Consider the following 22,730-nt stretch of genomic DNA (forward strand, 5'->3'; position numbering starts at 1 on the left):
GCTGTCCAACTCCAAATAGAAAGGGAAGAGGTAGCCTTGGCTCAAGCTAAACTTGCTTTAGCAAGAGAGAGAAAATTGTGTGGCTTAGATGCCACTGGTGGCAGCAAAGTTCCTAAAGAAAAAGACAGGGCCTATGACAATAGAAACCTGACAAAAATTGTGCCCCCCTACAAGGAAGGGGATGATATCCACAAATGGATGACTGCTCTTGAGAGGGCCTGCATGGTACAGCAGGTCCCTGAGGATCAGTGGGCAGCAATTTTATGGTACTCCTTTTCTGAGAAAGGGAGGGACAGGCTCCTCACTGTTAGACCTGAGGATGCCAAAAACTACTCTGTTCTGAAGAGTGCTCTTATTGAAGGGTTTGGCCTAACCACTGAGCAATACAGGTTGTTGTTCAGAGACACCCAAAAAGCACAGACTCAGGACTGGACTGATTTTGTAGATTGTGCCACTAAGGCTCTGGAGGGTTGGCTGCAGGGAAGTAAAGTTTCAGACTATACAGGATTGTACAATCTTATGATGAGAGAACAGATCCTTAATAACTGTCAGAACCAGCTGTTGCATCAATACCTTGTTGACTCTGATTTGACCTCTCCCCAAGAATTGGGAAAGAAGGCAGACAAATGGGTCAGAACAAGGATTAAGCAGAAAAACCAGAACCAAGGTGACCAGAAGAAAACAGACCAGAAGGGTGGGAATCAGAAAGATAAAGAAAAGGACCAGAAGTCTTCAGGCCCCCAAACTAGCAATAAGGAGGGGGGTTCCCAAAATGGAAACAAGAAAAAGAAGAATGATGGCCCAAAGAAACCTTGGTGTAATACCTGCAAATCAGTTTCACACTGGGGCAGTGAATGCACTAAGAAAAATCCAGTCCCCACCACTGCAGCTCCTAAAGCAACTGCACCCCCTAGTACAGTCAGCAGTGGTGGTACACAGCCAAAGGGTTTAGTAGGGTTGACCCTGGGTACTGAGGTGGAATCTGGCCTAGTCAGAATCCCCACACAGGCAGTTCTCCTATATGATGTGGACATATCTTTGCCCACTGCAGTAAGCCCCAGTAACCTGGGCAAATATAGGCAGACTCCCTTAATTAATGAGAAACTGGCTCAGGCCTACAGGGACACTTGTGCCAGTGTCACAATGGTGGCACCTGGCTTTGTGGACCCTGGACAAATTGTACTAGGTGAAAGTTACCTAGTGACCAATGCAAGCAACTCCACTACTTCCCATAGTGTGGCTGTTGTGAACTTCTCCTGGGGAGGGGTAGATGGCCTAAAGAAAGTTGTTGTGAGTGCAGACCTCCCAGTGGACTGTCTGTTAGGCAATGATCTTGAAAGCTCAGTTTGGTCAGAAGTGGAGTACAGGACTCATGCAGAAATGCTAGGGATTTCAGCTCATGTCCTTGCAGTGACAAGGTCTCAGGCTAAGAAGTGCCTTCCTGAACCAGTGGTGGATCTTGAAACAATAGACCAACCACAACCCAAGAGAAGGAGCAAGAGGGTTAAGGCTGTGCCTTCCCACTTGCCCCAGGTTGAGGATCAAGTTTCACAGGAAACTGATTCTGCAGTCCAAGAGGAGACTGTCTCTGAGGAGCTTGAACCTGATCAGGTTGAGTTTCTGGGGACAGGGGGACCCTCAAGGGCAGACCTGGGGCAGGCCCAATTAGATTGCCCTTCACTTGAACCCCTCAGACAGCAAGCTGCTGCTGAGGCTGCAGGGAATGCTCAAGGTACCCATAGAGTGTATTGGGATGAAGGACTCCTTTATTCAGAGGCTAGAGACCCCAAGCCTGGCACAACCAGGAGGTTGGTTATACCTTTGAAGTTTAGGGGCTTCCTTCTTACCTTGGCCCATGATATTCCCCTTGCAGGACACCTAGGCCAGAATAAGACTTGGGACAGGCTTGTTCCACACTTTCACTGGCCTCACATGTCAGAAAATGTCAAGGAGTTTTGTCGCTCCTGTGTCACTTGCCAAGCCAGTGGTAAGTCAGGTGGCACAACAAAGGCCCCCCTGATACCACTACCTGTGGTGGGGGTACCCTTTGAAAGAGTTGGAATAGACATTGTGGGTCCCATGGATCCTCAAACAGCATCTGGGCACAGATTTATACTGGTGGTAGTGGATCATGCCACCAGGTACCCAGAAGCAATTCCCCTGAGGACCACCACAGCTCCTGTGGTGGCAAAAGCCCTCATTGCAGTTTTCTCAAGAGTGGGCTTTCCAAAGGAGGTTCTTTCAGACAGAGGTACTAACTTCATGTCTGGATACTTAAAAGCAATGTGGAAAGAGTGTGGAGTAAACTATAAGTTTACCACACCCTACCATCCACAGTGCAATGGGCTTGTGGAAAGGTTCAACAAGACCCTAAAGGGAATGATAAAAGGGTTACCAGAGAAGCTTAGGCGGAAATGGGACATCCTTTTACCCTGCTTGCTCTTTGCTTACAGAGAGGTCCCACAGAAGGGGGTTGGCTACAGCCCTTTTGAACTTTTGTTTGGCCACCCTGTAAGAGGTCCATTGAGTTTGGTGAAGGAAGGATGGGAGTTACCTCTCAAAAAGCCTAAACTAGACATTGTGGACTATGTACTTGGTCTCCGCTCCAGGATGGCTGAATACATGGAGAGAGCATCCAAAAACCTGGAGGCAAGTCAGGAATTACAGAAAGCCTGGCATGACCAAAAGGCTGTTCTGGTTGAGTACCAGCCAGGGCAGAAGGTGTGGGTGTTGGACCCAGTGGGGCCAGCAGCTCTCCAGGACCAATGGACTGGACCCTACCCTATCATTGAAAAGAAGGGAGAAGTCACCTACTTGGTTGACTTTGGCACCCCTAGGAGCCCCCACAGGGTGCTCCATGTCAATCGTTTGAAAGCATTTGTTGACAGGGAGGACATGAGTCTCCTCATGGCCACAGATGGGGAACAGGAGGAAGAGAGTGACCCTCTCCCAGACCTGCTTTCCCAGAACCCTGATGATGGTTCAGTTGATGGAGTAGCCTTGGCAGGCAGCCTCACTGAGCAGCAACAGGTGGACTGCAGACAGGTGTTGCAGGCCCACAGACACTTGTTTTCACTCACACCCAGTCAGACTAACTGGTGCACCCATGAGGTGGATACTGGTGACAATCTGCCTGTGAAGAATAAGATCTACAGGCAACCTGACCATGTCAGGGATTGTATAAAGGCTGAGGTGCAAAAGATGTTGGAGCTTGGAGTGATTGAGCCATCAGAGAGCCCATGGGCTAGCCCAGTGGTCCTTGTGCCAAAACCTCATACCAAAGATGGGAAGAGAGAAATGAGGTTTTGTGTGGACTACAGAGGTCTCAATGCTGTCACTAGGACAGATGCTCATCCCATTCCAAGAGCAGATGAGCTCATTGATAAATTGGCTTCTGCCAAGTTTCTGAGCACATTTGATTTGACAGCTGGCTACTGGCAAATCAGACTAGCTGAAGAGTCAAAAGCCAAAACAGCATTCTCTACCCCTAGTGGGCATTATCAGTTTGTGGTGATGCCCTTTGGTTTGAAGAATGCACCTGCCACTTTCCAAAGGTTGGTGAACCAAGTCCTTGCTGGGTTGGATGACTTTTGCGCAGCATATCTAGATGATATTGCTGTCTTTAGCTCCACCTGGGAGGATCACCTGATCCACCTGAAGAAGGTTCTGGAGGCCCTGCAAAAGGCAGGCCTGACTATCAAGGCTACTAAGTGCCAGATAGGGCAGAGCAAGGTTGTGTACTTGGGCCACCTAGTAGGTGGGGGTCAAGTTCAACCACTGGAGAGCAAGATCCAGACCATACAGGACTGGACTCCTCCAACTACCCAGACACAAGTCAGAGCCTTCTTGGGCCTGACTGGGTATTACAGAAAATTTGTAAAGAACTATGGGTCCATTGTGACACCATTGAATGACTTGACATCCAAGAAGATGCCCAAAAAGGTTCAGTGGACAGTTAGCTGTCAAAAGGCATTTGATGACCTGAAGAAGGCCATGTGCTCTGCACCTATCCTGAAGAGTCCTGACTACTCCAAACAGTTCATTGTACAGACAGATGCTTCTGAGTTGGGGGTGGGAGCTGTGCTTTCACAACTTAATCAAGATGGTCAAGACCAGCCCATTGCTTTTATTAGCAGAAGGCTGACCCCCAGGGAGAAACGTTGGTCAGCTATTGAGAGGGAGGCCTTTGCTGTGGTTTGGGCCCTGAAGAAGTTGAGGCCATACTTGTTTGGTACTCACTTCCTAATTCAGACAGACCATAAGCCCCTCTTGTGGCTAAATCAGATGAAGGGTGAAAATCCCAAACTGCTCAGGTGGTCCATTTCCCTACAGGGGATGGACTTTACAGTGGAGCACCGCCCAGGGACTGACCATGGTAATGCAGATGGTCTCTCCAGGTACTTCCACTTAGAACATGAAGACTTATCTGGTCAAGGTTAAGTTTAATGTCCCTGCGTTTGGGGGGGGGTTATGTAGGAGAGTAGGGTCTGCTATCCTATGGTCACCCCAATTTTTGCTTTTTGCTTCACTGGTTTTCGACTTACTGAGGCTGTGGGCCTGCTAATCAGACCCCCAGCCTGCTGTTCTCTCTCTAAATTTATAATACATGTGCTATAGGTACATACCACAATTGGAAATGGACTCCTTGTCAGCCCCTGTACCATGCACTATAGGTGCCCAGGGCATAGGTACCACCAAGGCCTACCAGGGGCTGAAGCATAGCTTTTGCCACCCCTGGCTGGTTCTTAAATTGACACAACTGGCTGATCACTCAGCTGGGGCAAGTGGGTGTAATCACCCCTTGCTTAGATATAGTATACCTATATCTAAACCTATATCTGGACACATATATAGCCTGTAAGCCACTCCTATGGAAGGCCTCATCAATCCTGGAGGCAGAGTGCGTGGTTTTATGTGAGATGGTGCTCTGGCATGAGCTGAGCCTGTCTGCAGCTGTCGGGAACAACTACCTAAGCTGATCCGGGATAACGCCATACCATATACTCTTAAGCGCCTTATAATCCTCGCGGTTATATAGCAACTTTGGTTTGGCTTTATCAAAACATGTCGTGTAAGGTGTCATACGAATTGGAATACTACCCCCTCGCCAGTTCTGGCGACGGGGGTAGCATTCCACCCTTCTAGAGGGAGAAGACATGTTACTTTACTGAAACGCGGTTGATTTAAAATGAGCCTCAGATCCACAAAATGGATGCCCCTGCCACAGACACGGGTCTGACCTCCTGCTGCTGACCGAAACCCGGCAGAGGAGGCCTGGACAAAGAGTTTCCTGTCACAGGGCGGTGTCAAACCACCCCAGACAGGAGATAGTGGATTGGAGTAGGGAGGTTTCAATGAAACCAGACACTGCCTGGGGAGCACAAGGCTGCCCCTTGCAGGATCCGGCCAAACCGGTTCTGGGGCCTCCCAGCCCCTGTCCCAGCGCGGCCAGGATCAAAGGAGAGGGGTGTAACCACCCCCTTCCTGGGTCCCACCCCTAGGAGGGGACCTAGCAGGATGTCCAACCCCCTAGATTCGAATAAGAGGGGGAGCAGTCCCAACGGACCTCAGATCATCCTGAAGAAACATAAGAAACGAAATCTGGACCCTTCGACTTTCTACACGACGTGAGAAGACTGAAGAATCTCCCTTGTGGTCAAGGAGTGACCACCCTGTGCAAACAGGCACCATCCAGCCCTCGACCCTTGCTTTGTTGCAGTTCCCGCCGGAACTCGAGCGACAGAGATCGACGAGATCAAGCTTGCCTGCCTTCTACCTGCCCGATCCACAGTCCCTGCAGAGCTGAGACCCGTGGAGGCGACCGGAAGCGTGGGGCACGCCATCTTGAAAAGGCCACGAGACGCTGACCGTGCGGCCCACGAGTGACCCTCGAAGCTGTACACCGGGGTTTGAGAAGCCCCAGCCCCGAGCTCCACTTGCACCAAAGCTCACCCCTCCACACTCGCTGAGTGCTGCGTGGGGCCCTTCTGCTTGTGTGCGCTCGACGCGTTGGCCCGGTCACTTGCCAGCTGGCTTGTGGCCCCTGTGCCGACGACCTTTGAAATCCGACTTGCTTTTCTGGTTGCTCCAGATCTGCACCAGCTCCTGTGAAAAGGAGCACCCACTCTGACCCTCCTGGTTCGAGTGATAAGCAATCTCCCGGTTCCGCGTGGATTGCTTTTGCCAAGTGCTGTTTGCTACAATCTTCAAGCCGACGGTGCTGACGGCGAGAGCCTACGTGGGACAGATCGTGACCTGCTCCTGGACGTCGCAGATGCCCCAGAGCCCACGTGACAGCGGAGAGAAGCCTATCGACAACCGCCTGATTGCGCCCGACACTGCCTGGTTCCGTCCTGGTTCCACCCTGGTCACTGCTGAGTGACCCAGACTCTGTCCCCTCTGCTTTCAGGTACTTTTCTACATCGATCCACCCTTGGATCGCACCGGACACTTCTGCTTCACAGCGCCTGCAGCTGCAACAGCTCCAAGCACCCAGAACCTGCGTGACAGAACCCGACGCCACTTCGACCCTGTGCACCCACGGCCTGTGGGTGAGGTAACTTTGCAACGCCGGTGTCTTTACACTGGTACACACCTCTAGGGTCTGTGTCTAAAGTTTTGGGTTCCTAGGTTCAGCGGAAGTATCTTTTTATTCACTTTAATTGACTTTTACGCACCATTGACAGTGCATTGGTGCGCGCCGCACTTTCCGTGCTGCACCCGTCTCCTGTGGGCTACTCCCGACTTCTTCATTGCTTGTCCTGACTGCTCCCAGCGAATCTCTAGGCCCTAGGCCTAACCATTGTTCGTAAAGTGTTACTTATACCACTTTTTTGATATATGGTCTGAGTGGCCACCCGCCCTCATCCATAAACGTGCAACTTTATATGTGTAACAGTGCTTTTGATTTAACGCTTGTGCCCCTTTCCTCAAAAAGAGTACTGGGGAGTAATTTAGAAATAAATACATATATTTTTATAATATATACTTGTGTGGTGTCCTTTCATTTGATTACAGGATTGTATGTGGTAAAACAGCTCGCTTAACACGACCTCTTAAGTTAAGCCTTTAAGGCTGCTTAGTCCATGCTACCACTAGGATAGCTTGTCTATAAGGTTGACTTACAACCTGACATCTTTGGGGTTTGTTTGGACTGATAACCAGTGGTTCCAGAATTGGAAACACTACCTATCAGGCCAACTTCTCACAAAGTCACTTCATTAAATTCTTGTGCCAGCAGCAAGATGATCGGGAGCCACACCTCCTGAAAGGAGGCTGTCGAGGCCGTGAGAGTGCCTTGCATACGCTCCATGCCGATAACGTACCATAACTTATGCAACCACCCCGTATGCGAGGGCCGAGTATTGGAGCCCCAGAGAGATAAGATATGATGTACAGCTGCACCTAGGGCTATCCCCATTTGTTTCCCCCGTACAGACTTAAGTGGAAAGGTGAGAGCGTTAGATAATCCTAGAAGGGTGTAAGCAGGGAAGTGAGGAATCTCGGTTTCAAAGGAGGTGTCTACATCTATAAGAACTTCTTCCCCAAACCCCTGCACCTCCCTACACTCCCAGAGTAGGTGAGTCAAGGTACCTGTTTCCCCACATACCCTCCAACACTCAGAGCTACGGTCTGGATTGATTTGATGCAGGTGAGCCGGCGTCAGATCCCAATAGGTGGCCACCTTGACCGCCGCTTCTCTACTCCCCAAGTTCCATGCCATGTGGTGAGCCCTGTAATAGATCTGTTGCCATTCCTTTAGCGAAAGACTACGGCCTAGTTCTGCTTCCCAGCGGCGCTGACACGCCGACTTCTCCTGCAGCGCCGGGGGGAGCAGCATAGGGTACCGTTCAGAGATCATTTTACGATCGGAGTGCATGGAAATTAGCCATTTCTCGAAGGTCTTATGTTTACGGCTAAACCAGGGGCGGACATCGGGTTGGAGCAGCCAATGACGGAGCTGAAAATATTGAAATCGTTTGGGGTCTTTAATTTCATACCAATCAGGCAAATCCAAATGGGAAATGAAGCCCTGAAGATCAAAAAGATGACCCGCCGATCTGCAGGAAGCTACACGCCACTGAGTGAAAACTCGCGCGTCAGAGCACGGAGGAAAGTCAGGGTTGTCGAAAAGAGCAGTAAGAGGCGAGGGGAAGGACGTGAGGTTCCTTTGCAAGGCGACCGAGTCCCACACCTTCAGCGCTGATTGGGTAATCTGAGATTTCTGCATATACGAGGGGCGGTCGGTTGGTTTCAAGAAAGGAACCTTCCACAGGGGGAGGCGGGCCATAGCCCTATCCTGAAAGAGCCACAGTTTTTCGGATTCTGGTCTGCTCCATTCTTCTAGCTAGCGAAGCTGGGCAGCTTTGTAGTATGTCAAAAGATGAGGGATCCCGAGGCCACCCTCATCAGGGGGACGAGAGGCCAAGTCACAGCGAAACCTCGGTCGTTTCCCGCCCCATATAAAATGTTGGATCTCAGACTGTAGCACCCGTATGTAGTGTAGGGGAGGTATTGCCGGTATTATTTGAAAAACATACAGTATTTTAGGCAATATGGAAATTTTTACCGCAGCCACCCTACCCAACAGCGACAGAGGGTACGTTCTCCAGCGCTGCGGAGAGGCGGTCACCTGAAGGGTGAGCTTAGTGTAATTGCGGGTGAGCGTGGAGCTAGTAGACGGGGTTAATGTGATCCCAAGGTAAGGGATTTCTCCTGAAAGGCATCTGCCGGGGCGCCCTCATGGAGGCCCATGGGTAAAAGCATAGATTTCCCCACGTTGACCTTAAACCCCGATACCCTGCCAAATTCTTCAAGCTCTCCCAGAAAAGCAGGGACAGACCGCCGGGGAGAGGTGAGCGTCGCCAAGAGTTCATTGGCGTATAAGCTGACTGTGTACTGTTCCCCCCCGAAAGGGATGCCAGATATTTGAGGGTGGTCTCTGATATGCTGTGCTAAGGGTTCAACATACAACGCAAAGAGCAGGGGGAAAAGGGGACACCCCTGTCTTGTGCCCCACCGAATCTCAAAAGGTTTGGAGCACAATCTGTTAACCTGGATCGTCGCCCTGGGTCTGTCCTAACAACTTGCCACCCAAGCCCGGAAGCGCTCTTCCACACCGAAATGGGCCAATGTTTTATCCAGGAACCCCCAATCCACCCAATCAAAAGCTTTCTCAGCATTGATCGAGAGCAATAGGGCGTCCAGTCCCACATAATGGGCTTTATCAATGAGATGCAGGATTCTCTTGGTGTTATCGCTGCTTTGTAAGTTGGGAATAAAGCCCGACTTGTCAGGTTTGATTATACCTGGAAGGCGCAGGCCCAATCTAGCTGCTAAAACACCTGTGAATAATTTCAAGTCGAGATTCAGGAGGGAAATCGTCCTATATACCGCGCATTGGGTGAGATCCTTCCCGGGCTTGGGAAGAACAACGACGTCAGCTACCAACATTTCTGCCACAATCGACCCAGGCCCCCTAAAAGAATTGAACAAGCGCGTTAACACGGACGCCAAGGTTTGGCAAAAGGTCTTCTAAAAGCCAGCGGAGAATCCGTCCGGGCCTGGAGACTTCAACGGTTTGAGGCGCGCTATCACACTGATCACCTCCTCCACCCTAATGGGAGCGTCCAGCGCCGCAGCCCCCGAAGCATTGAGAGCCGTAGTTGCTGCTCGGCCAAGATATTCCTCCCCCGTTCCATCAATGGTGGGGTCCCTACTGTACAAGGGTGCATAGAATGCCCGGAAGGCTTCTGCAATCTGCACGTCCCCTTCAACCCTAACCCCATCTGAGGTATGAACAGCTGCGACTCTGGAGCGCTCCGCTCGCGCCCTAAGTTTGCTGGCAAGGAGCTTCCCTGTCCTATCACCGCCTATGTAATAGGAATGCTTAAGCCGGAGGGCGGCATATTCCGCCCGGTCAAGATCCAAACTTGCCAACTGCGCTCTGGCTGCTTTGAGCTGTCGCCACATACGCGGGGCCCCCTTCCTGCTATGAACACGCTCAAGTTCCTTCACCTTGGCTGTCAGCTCCTCCCTCTTTTCCCTATGCGTGCGGTTGTCAGCTGCGGAAAGCGCAATGAGCTCGCCTTTCCCCACTGCTTTAAGGGCCCCCCATAGTGCCGCCAAAGGAGTGCCCTCGTTATCGTTAGACGCTAAGTAATCCGTCAGACATTTCCGCACTTGCCGACAGGGGTCCGGCCGCTGCAGCAGAGACTCCCGCATACGCCACTTCCCTCTTCTTTGACGCGCCAGAGCGCCAGTCTATAGTCGGCTTTATCGCGTCGTGGTCTGACAATGCCGCGGGGATGTCAACCGCCTTGACCAGGGCATTAAGTTCGTAAGATCCTATAAAATGGTCAAGGCGGGCATAGGTATGGTGGACATGGGAATAAAAGGAGTATTGCGTACTATGGGGATGGGCTACCCTCCAGATATCCACCAACCCTCTATCTCGGCCCCCACCTTGGAAATAGCCCCGGTAGCCCCCTGCCTATGCCCAGATCTGTCCTTGTCCGGGTCCATGACTATGTTAAGGTCCCTTCCCAATAAGACCTGCCTATTGTGATGACGGAGTGTATCCGAGATTGAGTCAACGAGAAATGGCTCCTGTCCAGAGTTAGGGACATAGATGGAACCTTTAACTACAGAGGTATCCCCAACCCAAAATCTGTACACCAAAAGCCTTCCTTTCACTTCTGCCACCTTATCTCCAACCTCCCCTGAAAGTGTCGTGCTAGGAGTATGGCTACCCCCCCCCCCCCCCCCTTATCCGGCAAGGAGGAGTAGAGCTGCTGGGGAAAGGCTCGGGACCTCATTCTATGCCAGTCCTTACGTAGTAAATGTGTCTCCTGTAATAGATAATAGAGGCCCCTGAATTCTCTATATAACTGTGGATCGCACGCCTCTTAATTGGGCTGTTCAAACCCTTTACGGTAAGTGATAAAACTTGAGTCATGAAAAGAGACTTGGGTCTGGCTCTGATGTACAGCGTCTCACTGGTAGGGAAAAAAATGCAAGTTGCGCCCATGTGGGCCTCTACGATGCAGAAGCTCCATGGCACTCAGTCTCCAACACCCGCCGCCCCCCAGACTGCACACCGGTTCCGCCCCCCCCACCAACCCCATCCCAGCCCCCCCACCCTAACCCCAACAAGACAACTCCCCTCCCCCCACCGCCCAACCCCAACAAAACAGCCCTCCGCCTCCTCCCCCAAACCCCCTCCCTAACCCCAATAATGCAGCCCATCCCAACACCATTGTACAGCACCGGATGTCCACAGTTCCTGGCAGTTGGAATAAGGAAAAATTGAGGGTCTACGTAGAGTCCGGGCACCCCCGCTCCCATCCCCCGGCCAGCCAAAGCATTGTGCTAAGCATACCCCGGTTGCTATTGTACAGTCATTCAACGGGGGAGGTATCCCGCTTCACCGCCTCCAGCGCCGCTTCTCTTTCCTGAGCCACTGCTGTCGCGTCCTGCTTCATAGCTGATTTGAGAGAACACCTGCGTTTCACTCTCTGCCAACCATTTCCCGACAGTCGTGGCATTGGAGGGGGAGAGGACTTGCGGCTCCGCCTCTCGATGCCCAACAGGTTGCAGGTTTCCTGAAAGATCTCAGCTGCTGTAACTTGCCGTTCCACTTAAAAATTATGCAGAAGTGGTGTCCCCAAGAATACGGTACCCCTTTGTCCCTTAGATAGGAGGTCACTTCCTTAAAGGCTTTCCTCTTTTGTAATGTAATGGAGGCAAGGTCTTGATAGAGAGGTACAGCATGACCCTGGTACTGGAGAGGCTGTTTCTTTCTGGCCTCCCACAAAATACGCTCTTTTAGGACGAAGTCTGGTAGGAAAGCTAGAATATCTGGAGGGGGGCCGGCGCCCGCCTACCCAGGCCCACCCGATGTGCCCTGTCAATGCGTATCTCCAAGTCGGCAGCTTCACCCAAAATGTCTCGGAAGAGGCCTTGTAGGTAGCCCACCATATCGGACCCTTCTTTCCGTAATGGGACTCCTCTGACGCGAATGTTATTGCGCCAGGACTTATTTTCTAGGTCCTTGGCGTGTGCTTGAAGGTCCAATTGTTGGTCCTTTAGGCGAATGATTTCCTGTTGCAGGGCCTCGATTTCCTCGCAGTTGGAGTGTGCGCTCTCCTCGATGGCGACGACCCGCTCCCCCAGTCCATCAACATCTCTGCGAATTTCTCATACTTCGCCCGCTACGTCTTCCTTTAGTGACCGGAAATCCTCCCGGAGAGTGTTGAACAGTGTCTCTAAGAACTCCCTCGTAACGGGGGTCTCCGTAGGCACCGGAGCCTATGGTGGCCGGGCAATCGGGGGGGACACCCCACCGGCATCCCCTGTAGAGGGTTATTTAATGAGCATGTCCTTGAGGGAGCGCTCCCCTTCTTCCTTTTGGTAGCCATGACCCACCCTTGCCGCGGTTAGCAGATAGCACGGAGGACAACGCTGTCACAGGGCCCTCTCTGCAGAGTATCACTCTTGTGATGCTGTGAATATAGTGCCGGACCCCTTAGTGTGTGCGGGAGCACTGTTGACCTTTTGCACCAGCTGCTGCCTTACTGTGGGCCCCTGGACACTCAAGCCAGCTCTACAGGCCATGTGGAAGAATCGTCGGTGGTGCGACAAAATGCTGCATTGGTGGCGAGGAGCCACCTCCGCGCCCACGGCGCCGCTCCACCCTGGGAACTCCAGCCCCCGGTCCTCTCAATACTCTGGAAGCAGCTGCCGTAGACTCTCAGGGCCCCCTACTCCCGTCTTTGGGCAGCCCCCGGGCTATAATGTGCGGGCCAGTCGTCCCCTCCTGTGGGGGGGTGCACTGCTAGTGCTGAGAAGCAGGGCTCCCACCTTCCCAGAACACAGAGGACACAGGTGCAGCCAGGATCCAAAGCCGCCGCCCCCGCCCGACCCCCCCGACAGGGGTCCCAGTCTCTGCTCCAGACCTCTGCTCCCACTAGCCGTCCGTTCTCAGGCCGCCCAGATCCCCGAACCTGCCGGACTTGCGGTGGGGTTATGGCGCAGTTCCTCCGGTGGCCCCCACTGTCCACTCCTCACCTCTAGATATAATGATGTGCCCTATGGCCAGGCTCCGCCGCTGGGCCCCTCCACTGGTTCAGAGGCCACCTCCGCGCCACGGCCCACAGGCCCGGAAGCCGCGGTGTCGATTTTCGTGCCGGCCCCAGCAGGGCCCTTCCACTGCTCCGACCACCGGCGCTGTAGTCCGCCCACCTCTGCCCTGGTTGCCTCGGCTGGCGCTCTGCTCCCGGCCACAGTCCCGAGGGCGTACAGCAGGGCCCAGCCCCCGACCACCGCCTGGGGGCACACTAGAGCCACATATCAAGTCCAAGCCAGAAGGCCCGGACGCCCGGACCTCGATTTTTCTCGAACCCCGCCACGGGGCCTCTCACCGGCTGCCAGCCGCACTCCTGGTCTTCGTTGCTCGCTCAGCACCTCTACTCGGCTCCACAGGCCCCGCCTGGCCAGCCAGCGACCGGTTGCGGCGACTCTTCCAGCTGCAAAGTCTCCCATGGGGATCAGGCACACCTTCCGCGGCGTCCGCCTCACACAGGCCCCATTTCACGGCAGCCGGCCCCGGACCGCCGCGTCGCTCCACTGAGTGTCTGCAGGGCGGCAGAACCCGCACCACACACCTATCGCTCCTGCACCGCACCTGGCTTCGAATCACGCAAAACCGGGGTGAAAATGCGCTGAATCGGCCAAAAGGGGGAATTCAGAGCCGGGAGCCACGAGGAAGTGCAGCCTCCTAGCTCGCCATCTTGACCACACACCCCCAACTTGTCTCTTAAAGAAACTGAAATAGTTTCTTTCTCAAAGCAGCTTCAAAGCTGCTGTTCAAGTCCTTGTACTCTTGCATCTGGATGGTGGCAACACCCTTCTCCATGGCCTCCCAAACTCCAGACTAGCACCACTTAAGGGCATCCTACGTGCCACAGCTTGTCTCATCCTGGGCCCGAAGGAATACAATCACATGAAACCCTTCCATTGGCTTCCATTCTTGCCTGCACCATTCTCTAAACCAGCTGCATCATTTACAAAGTCATCACGAGCAGCACCCTCGCTTATCTTGCAGACAAGCTCACCATGTCTGGTGGTTCTCTGCACATCTGCAGCCACAGGCCTATCGGACTGCAGACCAAGAAGTAAAAAAAACAAGGTAGAAGGCCATTCCAATCTATGCACCCAGGCTCTGGAACAACATAATCGTATCTATCATGGCCACCTCCATGGTGCTCCAATTTAGGAAAGCATTGAAGACGTACCTCTTTAATTTAAGGAACACTACATCACAAGCGTTTTGACGCCTCGTCAGGGGTAGTAAGCACTATATAAATTCAATTACATTACAATACAATTCAATGCATTAATAGTCCACAAACCAGCTACCTCTCCTATCATTTGTTGAGGTTGTATGTCTTTGACATGTAGAGCACTTTCGCTAGGTTCGCATATAGAAATATCACATACATACATTCACACCTACATACAGGGGAGGGATGGTCTGCCTTTCACCCCATGGAAGCAAATTCAGTGCTCTTCATTTGAAGCAGATATAAAACGCATGCGTATCTCTGAGATTACAAATGACCTATTTGTGCTTCTCCACGAATAATGTACTTGGTGTCAAGCTCTTGTACTCTGTATCACTTGTTCTGCCAGTCTTCACATTCAGTACTTGGACCTCATCTATGACGAGGAAAGTGATTTACTTTCTCCTTGAGTCATTTAGACCTTGTTGATGTTGGGTAATTGGCTATAAAGGCGCCACCAAATGTTTGCTATAGCTGCTTCCTTTATCATTCCTGTCCTGTTGAAGACCCTATAAATTTCATGTCAGGTTGAAACATTGTCACATAGACAATGACCAGGACAGATTTTAACAGTTACAGCTATGGATGCTCCAAACAGAACCTGCTTCACTTCTTTTGTATTCCTGTCATGTATACAACTACAAATATCACACATTTAAATGCTTTAATTGTTATTCGCCCTCCTTTGGGATAACATTGCGCCAACACTGACCATTACTGTTGCATTTGAATTCATTTATGGTGTTTATAAATAAATGCTATTGATTTTAAATTATGATTTGCAGCTTAATTATAAAATGATAATGTGCCTCAGAGGATCCTTCAGTATACTTTGCAGCAACGTGGACAACTGCATCAGACTGAATAATGATCTTAGATGTATTGTCAGCTTCTGCAAAAGTCCCCCTGGTGCGATTACTATCCCTTCTCTAAACCATGCACTCATACTTCAGTCACTAAATTGAATCTCTACTCTCTGTTGGTTGACGGCTCGTGCACACTGAGGGCCTCGCTATGAGTGCCCTGGTAATCCCGATCCGGGTGCAAACTGGAAAGTGCACGGAGTGATTGGCTTAGCAGCCTCAATGCAACCTCCCTCACTCAGAGTGGGACCAAAGGAACCACCCAAGGTGGAAATGGCGAAGTCGGGAGTCTCCTGGGGTTTAGGACAGCGCCCCAATGCTGGCTCTGCTGGGGACTTGGAAGGAGGCCCTACATCTGCAGAGTTGTCGCTTAATTCCCTTAATTTAAGAACTGTTACATTTATTATTTTGTGTCATTTGGATTTTATGTTTTCTCTTAGGCATGTTGACACTTCTATGTCTGTCATCAGACGTGTGTCACTAAATAACATGGCTCCTGGTGTAAAATCAGCGTGTCCAGAAGGTGTGCTTCGAGAAAAAACAGAGAAACCACAAAAATGTTTGAAACCTATAAACACAGGAATACTGGAAATTAAATTCCTAATTGGCGTTTTTGGATCCAGGCCTTAAAGGTCACCGGGGCAAATGACTCTATTTTGAGCAGGTAAACAAGGTGTAATCATGGAGTTTTACGCGCTCCCGAGTCGTGGTTATTACCTGCATACCTGCAGTCATTACAGGTGAGTCCCACGTCATTGTGTTTGTCACAGGTGACGAGGGGCGAGCAGGAGCGCCCGGCGTCGGCATGGCACCGCCGCACCTGTAATTGCCACCCTCGGGGGTAGAGGGACTGTTTTTGTTCAGGGAGGTCATGGGCAGAAGCCTGTTTTCAGTCCCTGCAAGTAGGTCATCGAAAAGGATTCCAGAGGAGGGTGTGACCTGTGAAAGTGAAGCTTTCGACGGGCTGGCACTGCCCACTCCCCTCTGTCCTGAGGGATTACAGGCTCAGTGGAAAGTGGTGAGTCTCTGTGGTTGCCTCACACGGTGGCAGGCTGCGGCTTGAGGTCAGGGGGGAGTGGCCAGAACTTTAAAGCCAAAAACCGGGACATTCCCAAAAAATAGAAGGACTACAATTTTACTTCAACCCAGTGCACAGAATGACAGCGCTCCTTAGCTGGGAATTACAGCAGAGGCAGTAAGAACATACATAAAATAAGATTTATAAAAGCATTAGCATGCCTGTCAATTAAATTTCTTTCTTATAATAGCTGCTAAATATCCCGGCTTTGGAAAACATAAAAGGATCCCTCCCCCCGTTTTCAGCCGACCCTCTCTAAAAACAGGGACAGGAGCTTAATTTCCTGAAATCTGCTGGAACAGCAGGCGTAAAACCGGGACAGCAGGCGTAAAACCGGGACTATATGGGCAAATCCGGGACTCCTGGTCAACCCAGGTCAGGGGCATAACACAAGCCCCTGCATTACATGGAGACCTCCAACCCTTCAGGGTCCCCCCTAAACGCTTCAGGGGGCCCTGTTTAGCCCACGGCCAATAAATATCGGTGAGATATGGAGAGTAGGCGCCCTCTTCACATCCTGCAGGGAGCGCCATCGTTTTGCGTTACACCATTGTCTGGACCTAGCAACCAGCAAGTGAACACTGACCAATAGCCATCATTTTCACTGTCTGGTGTGTGTCTTATGTTAAGTGTTGATTGTCTGGACTTGTTTCATTGGTGCTTACTTCTCCAATGTAATCATCTCATGTGCCATTGATGGGTGTTCTCTGTTATCCTATTGGTAAGCTCTCCACAGTTGAGTTCTAAATAGTATATTGTTATTTTCGTTTGGTCAATTTATATTTTTTTAAGTTGTACCTGGCAGGGGTGCAGGTTCTAGATTGTTAGAATTCACAAAGGTTTACAAGAATACCACCTGAAACTATCCCGGGGTTTCAGCAGAACTCTTGGAAAACGTTTTAGAAGTCAGAATGTGTTTTAATTCATTTTTTGTTATTTAACAAGTAACAGCAAGTAACATTTCCATCAGAAATGTTGCACATTAGGGCAGGTGTTCATTTCTGAACATAGGACAATAAATTGAGTGGTATTACAAAAATCAGTTTGCTTCAAGGACAGGCATCTGAATACAACGCCAAACAGACACAGTTTATGGCCAAGTGAATCAGTGTACAATTGTGCATGGGGAAATGTCCTTCCATTTTTTTTTTCAAGGGGAATCAATTTTCCTCTTGGACAAACGCCTTCCATAACAACCCAAACATTGTTAGTAGTGTTCCAATCCCATCCTGGGAAGTAGTGTGCTCATGCCCTGACAAAGGTAGAGCTCGGACCATTCCCAGGGCGTGGATCGATTGAAAGACCCTTTCTGAACAACCCAATAATTGATCAACTATGAGATTTTACAAACTTTATACGCTTTCCCCGTTCTAAGTTACATTTCACAATTGCAAGGTGATTTTTCAGAAGTGCAATGAATTACAAATGCAGTGTTACCTTTATAAGTATCTTGCTCTAGTAAATCAAGCCATTTGTACCTCTTAGTTGGAGTGATACCGGGTAGTAACCTTATGCCGGATGCCATTGATTTCGTACTTACACCTGCAAATAGATTTGTTGATCGTCCGATTGATTTCAAGATTGAGTTTGAAGACCACAGGCTCGTACTGTGATGTGACCCTTTTTTATTTCCTGACCACAGCAATGCTATAAGTAGAGAAAACTAAATCAACAGAATCCTGGCAGCAAACTCCCCTTAAGCTGGTGGGGAAAACGTGCGGGAGGATTTCTGGTTTTGCAAGTATTGTAGAGATTTGGGAAGAGCATGGGGGTGAACAAGGTAAATTTGGGGAACACTTCACAAACATTTCCAGTGCATTTTTCTAAACATAGTGACATTTGGTTCTGATATTGCTGGAACAAGTCTGCATTTAGAGTGTCAAAGTTACCCTTTATCCCACAATTTTTAAGGGGGCCTGAGAGAAAGGATTTCTTTCACATGGAAACTGACTTCCATGTAGTGTAGAAAACTTGGCAAGCAATAGGTAGTAAATGCACATTTCCCCTGAACCAAAATGTTGGAGAATACCAACAGTGTGATCAGGAGTGAGAGGCGCAGGACTGGAAACATTTGTAGGTTTCTGATGTTGCACGCTGGGAATTCTGTGAATCCCAACGAAACATTTAGGGCCTGCTTTAGAATTTTGCAGATGGGTTACTTCGTCAGAAACGTGACGGATATTCCGTCCGCTTTAAATCAAGAGCACTATATCCTCTGGAACGTGTAATAAGGTGGACAGATAATGCACCATGTTTTGACGCAGTAACCTGTCAGGCGTCAAGTCAATGAAATTCATAGGAATAAATCTATAACTTGCCTACAAAATCAATATTTCGGCAAATTGAACCTTTTGTGATTAGTTATTATGTTCCCTCATCTCTACATGTGGCAGTGTTCCATTAGATCCCCCTGGATGGCTGTATGCATGACTTGTTGCCTCTCCCCATCCCAAACCTTCCTCTACCCCCCTACACTCATGCCCAGTATGCTTTCCAAAGCGGATGGTTTCTGGGTGAGGACCAGCCGTGGAGTGTGCAGACAAGGCCCCCATTCGAATGCATGGCTCCAGCCTGGCGGACTATGGACAACAGCGCCTTCTATGTTCAAGCACCATATTTGATCATTTGAAAGTCCCATTGCCTGTGTGCAGCTCTTTGTGTACCTCCACCCGAAAGGTCTTTTGCTCCTCCCCACTACCATCCATTCCCTACGCCTCCACCCCAGGTATTCTAGAACCCTACATACAGCCAGACCTCCTACCTCAACGCCTCTCCATGGAACTGCACAGCACTGGAATTGGGGGACACGACCCACCGTGGCTCAGTTGCCCCGTGACCATTCCATGGCGGTCACCCTTGTACTAGAAACTGCATCAGCTCTCGATTCAATAATTTGATGTTCCTCCCACGACACCCCAGACTGATGCTTATTGTATTGTTTTTGTGAAATGCCAATAATAAAAGTTGCACAAAAAAAAAGAAAGCATGGCTCCTACATCACTGTGTTCCCATTGGCCCTCTCTTCCACCCACAACAAGTAGGGCTGTTGAAACAGAAAGAACGTGCTGTGGAGGTCTCTAATTACATGGATAGGAGAGGCCATGGACACATGTTGTTCAATATGGCAGAGCACAACCTTAGGCAACAAAAGATGCCGCTGTCCAAGCCAACTAATGAACACCATCCGTTGGCAAACTGAGGACAAACGGGGAAAGAGAACCTGGTGCATAAGCAGTAGCGCGCTAAGGGGAAACCGGTTCTTAAAAGCAAAATTAGTAGGTTTTCTGAGTTATGAGGCAACCGGTGAGGACTGGGGCAAGATCTGCAGTTGATACTTATTTATTTACTATTGGACTACTGCAGTCCAGTTGGAAAACCAAGTTTCTCCTATTTGACACTTGATTCTCCATGGGGTGTCGGTGGGTCGCGCAGTCAAAGGATATTCCTGAAGGTGGTAGTAACTTTGGAATTCAGGGTATATCACAGTACAACAAACTGAGTATTGAACCAGGCCAATTACTTTTATAAATATTAGCTATTTATTACAGGGGGAAGGAATAGCAGTTGAAATTAGTTTTACCAAAGAAAGTTCCCACTTTCTGGAACAATATACGACTTGAAAAAGATTTATTGCACTTGTGTGTCATACGCATCACTGTAAACACAGTAACATTGAAGCATGTGGGCACTGTACTTCAATGAGCTGGAGAATGCGAATATTCTAGTTTCCAGAATCCTTGAGTATCAGTTCCTTTTTATGAACTCTTTCCCAGTGCAACCATGTGCTAAGCAGAATCTTCTAAGCTTGCCAGGATGCTGTTCTGACAATTCCATCTGCCCTATTTCCGAGCTCCTAAGTGAAGCAAATATTGTCTCAGCGTGTTTGAAATTAGGTGGCTGAGATCAGAACCAAAACCCAACCATCCAGAAATTAATTTGGATTCCCAACCAAAAAAGTAGTATATCTGGTTTTCAAGTGGACTCTGGTACAAAGTCGGAGCTCCCGGTGTTCAGTTCATCGGCAATCAAAGATCTGGTCTTCAGTGGAAATGGCAGATTCACAGTTCAGTTCATTTATAGCTCTATTTGGTGCTGGGAATTGGACTAGGATGTACGGTGTCCTCCACCCACCAGAGGGTCTATCCTGCGGGAGCCAATATCTCACAAATGGCAGCTTAACTGGACCCACCAGTTTTACTAATTGAGTCAAGCACCACTTCATGAATGTCATTTAGGGGTAGCCAGGGTAGCAGCTGCGGCCCCTGCCTTGCTCCTTGCGGCCCCTGCCTTGCCCCTTGCAACCCCTGGCACTGCCTTTGTGACTCATGGCCTCAGACGTGGCAAAATCAGTGCCAGGAACATAGTAAACACAAGGAGATGGGCGGAGAGCTGAAACTTTTCAGACACTCACCCCCAGTCACAGATCTGGGTTGAATCCATCATCGTCCTTTACCTCACTTCGAAACCCCAGTTCAGACCCAGCCATATGCAAATCAGTCTTGACCCTGTTCCTTGCGGGAACAGTCCAGCCCGAACTGGCAAGCCAGATGTTCCCTGGACCGGAAACAAGCATCCTGGGATCGGTTTCGGGGTAACACCCTCTCATCAGCCAGGCTAGCTTGAATCCAGTGGCAAAGTGAACAAGGAACCCACGTCTGGGCATACCCTGCCAACTTAGGCAAAACAAAGCATACACCAGGAGATGGTGGATAGAGCACTGAAACGTTTCTGACACTCGTGTATGTGTCAGCATGTGTGTGTGAGAGTGAAAGTAAATGTCAAAGGTCGTGTGAAGTCATTTCCGCTATCCCAGGCATTTTCGTGAATTGACATCCATGCATGGGCTCCCACAGGATCAACAGCATTACAGGCCCTGCTGCAGGCTCAGTTCTTTAATGGCCCCACCATGTATTCGACTGCCAGGGGATGCTGCTGGCATAAAGGATTCACAGCCAGCTCGCTCCTGTTCATCGTGACTCCTCGGTTGGCACATCTTTTAATGTAATACCCTGGGCAAGTTTGAGTCACTTTGACCTTGTTTGAAGTACTCCCCTGGGCAAGTTTAAGTCACTTTGACCTTGTGTTTGTCCTTTCGTCCAGAGCGGAAACTCTGCCTTCTTGGGCAGCACAGCAGCTGTAATCCCAGGCAGGGCACAGTGGGATGGCTATTTGTCTAGTCTTCTAGGCTTCATCCCATCCATTGGGGGGAAAACAGATTCCATTGAGAGATGGATGCACTGGGCTTAAACCACTACTGGTTGTGAAGGGCCTGTACTTACATCAAACTGTTAGCACTGGCAGGAAGTCAGCACCATCCACAAAGTGTGCTAAATGTGAGATCCCTATTTCTAACCGCCTAGTACAGGGCGCATCTTAATTGGTGGTTGGGAGGGGAAACCAGCAAATGGTCAACGGTGATGTGGATTCAAGATAAACAATGATTGTCTTTTTATTGAGGTTTCTTCAGTGGGGGGACAGAGATGCCCAAAGCATTCTGTATTTGACCACTCGCAGTTCACTCAGCCTGAGAAGCAGGGCTTGCCAAAGCGGGCAGCAGAGCACAGGAGAAGGAAGGTCTGTACAGGTTCAAAGCCGACGAAGACAACCTGAGAGGAAACATGCATCTAGTGCCTCATCCCCATGTTCTCAAAGGAGACACCATTCACCGCTCACTTGAACTCTCATACATGTGTTCGGCAGTACACACATATCATACGTCAGAGCCCGTTCCATAAATGCAGAAGGGAATGAAGGACATGAGTCATGGGGGACTGAGCAGATGTTACAAGAAAGGTCAATAGAATCTCTCCCATGGCTATTGACAAAAAGGCCTCTAACGGTACATTAAAGATTATGTTGCCACCAAATGTCAGGCATTCTTTAGCCTCGTTGGGGGGTAGAATGCACTAATTGCTATACTCTACTATGGCTGGTTATGGTACATTTTTAAGGACTGTGGGTGAACATACTGTAAAAATATTGATTTCAAGATATGAAACCTCTCAAGGAAATCTAGCTTTTCAATAAGATGTTTTTAGTCTCAAAAGCAATGGGGCAAGCTCTTTCAATTCAGCAATAAGCAATGCGGACCGACTGCCTGTCATTCGAGACCTGTGAGTGGCTTTCACCTTCAACGGAGTCAGTATTAGTTGTCCCAAACCAGAGAAAGTCAAGGGCTTGCGATCACAGCTCCTAATACCACTTGTGTAGTGCGTTGTCGTTAGGAATAACACAGACCATTGCCAGTAGGTCTGACCAAATGTTGGCTCGTTGGCAGCCATTTTGAAAAGGAATTGTGGTTTTGTCACTGTTCCTAGTATTCCATTTGCCTAAGCCCCTTTGGTGGCTAAAGGTATGTACTCCCTTTTACAATGGTATGCACAAGCAAATAAGCGCAGATTCACAAAGGCTTTTAAGAGTTCAGTAGGTGGAGTAGTGCTACAGGAG

This window comes from Lissotriton vulgaris, chromosome 8 (genome assembly GCF_964263255.1).
Source record: "Lissotriton vulgaris chromosome 8, aLisVul1.2, whole genome shotgun sequence".
NCBI classification, from domain to species: Eukaryota; Metazoa; Chordata; class Amphibia; order Caudata; family Salamandridae; genus Lissotriton; species Lissotriton vulgaris.